This window comes from Myxine glutinosa, unplaced genomic scaffold, assembly GCF_964187855.1.
Source record: "Myxine glutinosa unplaced genomic scaffold, kmMyxGlut1.1 SCAFFOLD_1672, whole genome shotgun sequence".
Lineage (NCBI taxonomy): Eukaryota > Metazoa > Chordata > Myxini > Myxiniformes > Myxinidae > Myxine > Myxine glutinosa.
Window position 1 is genome coordinate 28002 of NW_027617767.1, and position 6235 is coordinate 34236.

Consider the following 6235-nt stretch of genomic DNA (forward strand, 5'->3'; position numbering starts at 1 on the left):
TTTTTTTTACCTCCAGCACCGAAGGTGGACGGAGTTTGTTTTCATCCCTGTTTTTCTGTCTGTGAGCAGGATATGGACGGCTTCGGACAAAACTTGGTGGACAGGTTCGGTGTGTGACAAGGACGAATTGATTTGATTTTTTAAAATAAGAATAATTAATAATGGGTCAAAATGTCAAAGGGTAAAGTCACAGTGAGTAGAAACAGGCCTTATCAGCCCGTCTACTGCACAGCGTGAAATGGCCGGGTTTTGTAATCACTTCCTAGTTTCTTTATTAACATTTGAGCTTGTGTCAAGTTTTGGAGAACATGAATAAAAGGAAAAGTTAATTTTACTAAATTGATCAAGTTTAGTTTGAGCACAACGGACGTGGATGAGCTTTGCCTTTTGAGATGCTTTATCATTGTTGGGATGCCTGTTAATTCTGAGCAGATAGGTTAATAGCGCAACTTTAATGATTGCAACACCAAGGATAATATTCAAGGAAAAGTTGACATCTCTTACCAATTAAGAAATGGGGACACTTCTCACACATCGGAGCATGTGAAATCATTGAAGGACCTCGGTGATACCATCGACAGTTTATTATCATTTGTAAAACATCCAAGGCAAACAAAATGACACCTCGAGTCAGAAGGACCTTTATGGACCTCGATGAGGATATATTCGTAAGGCCAAACAAAGCCTTCATTTGGCCTCGTTTGGAATGTGTACAAGTTAAAAGACTGTCAAGTCCGCGGTCGATGAAGACCAGTCGGTCTTGCTCCAAGGCGATCAAGCTGAAAATTGGCGGCACTTTTTGGCGCGCGCGGGATGGGACCAAAATGATTACCTGCACGAACGAAAGCCACACAGGCTTATCCTCGGACCCAACACCTTGCAAACAAGACAACAAAGAAAATGCAACAATAATAATGGTTTAATGAAAATAAATGCAGTACGATAAAAAGAATGTTGAGGTAAAACAAATCCTACGATGAGACGTCTCCACTCAGACACGAAAACAGACGAGGGGAAAGATCAAATAAAAATAAAATGATGTTCTTTTTATATCAGCCGGCACTCGGCTTGCTCAACGAGACTTTTAGGAGCTTGCAGGTCGTCGATGCTTGAAGCCCCAAAGGTGGGAAGTGCACAAGATGGCTGCTCCTCAGCGCCACGAACGTGAGGTCCTTTTTGAGGGCAGACCTTCCTCGGTGCTGCCCCGGCAAGCACAATGCGGACTCACTCACACCTCCTCACGATCGCAAAAGTCCACCAGAGCTCCGAAAGTTCTCATGATCGCACCCGAGAGTCAGATACAAAAGTGTCCGCACCATATGAAAGGAGAGAGAGAGAAGAGATGAGATTTCTTCTTCCTCTGTTTTCGAAGTCCCTCGACGTCACCCCGACCAATCATGCACTTCTTGGCCGCCCACCGATTCTCCGCCTCCACTGGGCGGGGCTTAGTTGCCGATTACGATTCCTACGAGGCAGGGTTTATTGACTATCATGTCAGGGTATTGGTACTGTCAGCATTTATGCCGATCGTTGTGGTTTAATGGAGTGCTCGTTATTGTTGTTGTAATTGTAAAGATGTGGGTTTTCCTGGCCGGCTTGTTGTAATTGTAACATAGGGGAGATTACAGGAGGTAATCACATACTGAGAGAACTACCCTTAGACCCTACCTAATTAGCTTCCTACTCACACACGGTCCATGCTAATACTACTTAATCCTCTCCACTAGGGTGTTTCATCCCCTACCGCCACAAACGTAACAATATTGATTCCTTAGAAAATATACAAAGGCTTCATTTGTGAAGTTACTTAGAAAATTGAATCTTACAACTCTCGTCTGTCAACTGGCAAGTGGAGACTTGATCGAGACCTTTAAAATGCTCAATAAATATGACAGTCTGCTTGATCTACTGCACTGTTTCCGCAACCAAAGGACACTCAAAACGATTAAAGCTGAGAGCCAACCAATATCTGCACATAGAGGACTGAACTGACCTGCATTCACAAGTATACCTTAATAAAATAAACTGTCGATGGTAATACGATGGTACGGTAATTTTGAGTTTACATTATGATGCTTTCCAGCAGTAAAGGTTATTATCATTGTAAAAATCTCTAATTGCTCCATTAATGAAGTTGCAAAATTCTCATCTATATTTTCATAGATTGGACAAACGATTGGCAGATGTAGCTTAACCTAAACATGTGTAAAGTGCTGGGGATGGGTAAGAATAATGAAAATAGAGATTACATGATACAAGGGACAATCTTGGAACACATCACACAGAAGGATCTTGGGGTGGTAATAGATACAGGGGTGGGGGTGGGGGGATTAGCAGACAGGACAACGTTAGGTAACTAAGTAAAGCAAACAGGGTGTCGTAGAAGAGTGTACACTAAATATAATGTCCACACCTCAAGAACAATGTCGAGTTTTAATGCAAAGGAGAAACCTCACTCGAATATAATAAAGGTTACAACACAGTAAAGGCATACTCAAACAGGACTCCAAAGAACATATTGAGCAGGTCTTCTGCTGATTCGGTCTGCATATTGTCTTTTACAGTGTTTTATAACAACAACAACAACAACAACATGCATTTTAAAGGCCATTTTCCCTGCTAGAGCGGGGGTTAGCCTTGTGGTCCCCATGACAATCTTCTCCATTTTGCCCTATTTTCTGCATCTCTCCTTGTTAACCCCCTTGCCCGCATTTCTTCTTCCACCATCTTTAGCCAAGTCTTTCTCGGTCTTCCCCGTCCTCTGCTTCCTTCTACATTCATTTCCATCACTCTTCTCAACCAGTCACTTTCATCCTTCCTCAACACATGACCAAACCATCTCAACCTGTTCCTCTTCACAGCATCAACCACAGGCTCTATTCCCATCATCTTTCGCAATTCATCATTTGTCTTCCTCTCTCTCAACGATACTCCGCACATCCGTCGAACCATTCGCATTTCCACCCTTTCCAACCTTCGTTGCTGCTCTACGTTCATTACCCATGTCTCGCTCCCATAAATCATAACACTTCTCACACATGCAGCATACACCTTTCCCTTCAGCTTCAACGACACTCCCCTCATCATCAGCACGCCACTCAGTTCCCGAAACTTCTTCCATGCACATCTCACTCGAGCAACCGTTGCCGAGTCTGATCCACCTTCTCCATTCAGCATGTCTCCGAGGTAGCAAAATGTTTTCACACCTTCCAGCTTCACGCCGTCTCCAAGATCCAACTCAACATTTCCTCCATCTGCAGCTCCCTCTGTGCACACCTTACATTTGAATGTAGCTGCCACACTGGTTAATGACCCTCTCAGACCACTACATTTTTGATGAACCCACTCAGCGCACATTGTACATTGAATGGAGTTCACTCCGACACCCTTCCTACACACAGCACAGGGCCACTTCCCAGTTCTTTCCACCTCACCACATGCTTTACCACTTGCCATCACCTTCATCTTTCCGATATTCACCTTCAGACCTTTTGTCTCCATACATTCCTTACATGTGTTCATCTTTTCCTTCAGTCCATCCATACTTTCCGCAATCAACACCAGATCATCTGCATACAACAACTCCCACGGTAAACCCTCCTTTACGTTCTGAGCCAGCACCTCCATCACAGCTACAAATAGTAGTGGACTTACTACCGACCCCTGATGCACTCCCACCTTCACCTCAAACTCACCACTGTTCCCGTCCTTCGTCCTTACAGCTGTGCGCGCTCTTTTGTACATTGCCATCACTACTCTGATCAACCATTCCTCCACTCCTAACTTCCTCAATGCCCATGTCAATACTTTGCGTGGTACCCTATCGAATGCTTTCTCCAGATCAACAAACCTAAGAAACAACTTCTTCCTCTTCTCCATGTGCTTCTCCTGCAACTGCCTCACAATGAAAAGCGCGTCTGTCGTTCCTCTTCCTGGCATGAATCCAAACTGCATTTCGTCGATCTTCACTTTCTTCCTTATCCTCCTCTCCAACACCCTTTCCAATACCTGCATTCCATGCTCCAATAACTTTATTGCTCGGTACGAGCCACACTCCAGAGGGTCACCTTTCCCCTTGTATAGAGGGACGAGGGTACTCAGTTCCCAAACCACTGGAATGCGGCCTTCTTTCACCACCAGATTACAGATCTCTGTCATTCTCTTCACACCCCAACTTCCTGCTGCCTTCAACATATCTCCCACAACTCCCGTCGGCCCTCCCGCTTTTCTACCTTTCATTGCTTTTATCGCTTCCTCAACTTCCTTCTCAGTTATCTTCTCTGCCGGTTCTAAAACTGGGTTACTCTCGATGTTGCCATCCCATTCATTCTCTGTATTCAACAGCATTTCCATATATCTTTTCCATCTTCCTTTAATTCCATCTGGGTCGACAACGATTTGTCCCACTTCATCCTTCAAGCAACTCACCCCCATCACATCACACCTCTATTTTGCTATCTGCTTTGCAATCCTGAATACTGCTTTCTGACCCTCTTCCGAATCCAAGCGTTCTCCGAACATTTTCCTACATGCCTCCTGCGCCTTTGCTACCTCTTTCTTTGCAGCCTTCCTGGCTGTCTTATAACTTTCATGCTCTGCTGTTTCTGCTCCCGTACCCTTCGCCTTCTGCCACTCCTTGAACTTCTTCCTCTTCTCGTCAATCCTCTTTCCAACTTCATCATCCCACCACCATGTTTCCGAGTGCCTCGGTGGTCCTTTTGTCCATCCACATACCTCACCAACGGCTCCCAACAGACTAGCTTTCATCGACATCCAACCACTTTCAAACTCAACCACATCATCCTCGACCCTACTCAGCCTCTCTTTTAATGCCTCCCTTACTGTCACCTCTTTCAACCTCCACACCTTCATTCTCGGTTGGTACTTCACCCGCCGAGCTCTCCTCGCACCTTTCACCCTTACGTCGCAGACAACCAAGTGGTGCTGTGAAACAGCCTCCTCCCCCGGGATCACCTTTGTGTCTCGGAGGTGCCCAGTGTTTTATTGAGACAAAGAAATTATTCTGGGCTTTGGAGTGTCGGCTTGAGCGATGAGGGTTCGATCAAGAGGGCAGGGATTCAGATAGGCAAGTGTAAAAAGGCATCTGGTTTCCATTCCAGCCCATCTACTTATTACGTACTTGTTCAGCGTGTGACCATTGTGCATCCAGCGTGAACGCTCACGTGCTCCCGCCCATCGCACACTGTAAATGGAGTAGCGCTGATCCATCACGACCACCCAATCCCAAAATGCGGCCAATCTCGATGCGACGGTCCACATATCCGGACGTGTAGTTAACCAGCGTATGTCCTTACCTCGACCGCTCGCTGAACCAGGCTCGTCGATGCGACCGATAGATCAATACTCTTTGATAGTTCATATATCTTATTATAATGGAGCAAACGGATATGGTTATGTTGTTATGTCGTTATGTATTTTCGCGTGATTTCCCTTGGTTAATACCGGGAGAGTCACGGATAGCCAAAGCCAGCTTTACCTCCAAAGGCGTTCAGTTCAATTGTGGACTTTATCTATGCGGGAGAAGAAAGGGGAGGAAGCTGAAGCGCTTACCTGATCGATCCTGCCGGGCAGTCCTCAAACCTGCGGAAAATAAACTCACACGAAAACACTGATTTAAAATGTACAGAAAATAACGAAAGGATATATCTATCTATAATTCCAGTAATCTCTGTGTGTCTGTGTGTATGTCTGTGTGTCTGTGTGTTTGTCTGTGACCGCTGTTTCTCGACAACTACCGGTCCGATATACTTGAAACTTGCCAGGTATATTGCTGGGGACCCGAGGATGTGCCTTTTCAAGGTTTGAAATTAACCGGACAAGTATTTACCGAGTTATGGCGATTTATTTACCAAACTAATCACAGGACACGTTGCGGGGTAGGCCAGCCAATCACAGAACACGTTGTTGCGTAGGCGTGGCCGATGTGAGAGCGAGCCGAGCCGAGCGCGTGCGCCATTACGGTTCGTAATTCGATTTCTTCCGGAGAAAATAATAATTTCTCGATTTCTTATGCGCATTTTAAAAACGAGCGAAAGGCGGAAGCGAAGAGCGTTGTTTTTTTTGTTTTTTTCCCCACGCACGATCACGCGAAAGCGAAGAGCGTTTTTTTTTTTTTTTTTTTAATTCAGTTGCCGGACGGTGAAGGTTTTTTTTTTTTTTGGCAGGTACAGCCAATCACAGGACACGTTGTTGTGTAGGCGTGCCGTGTTGTTTT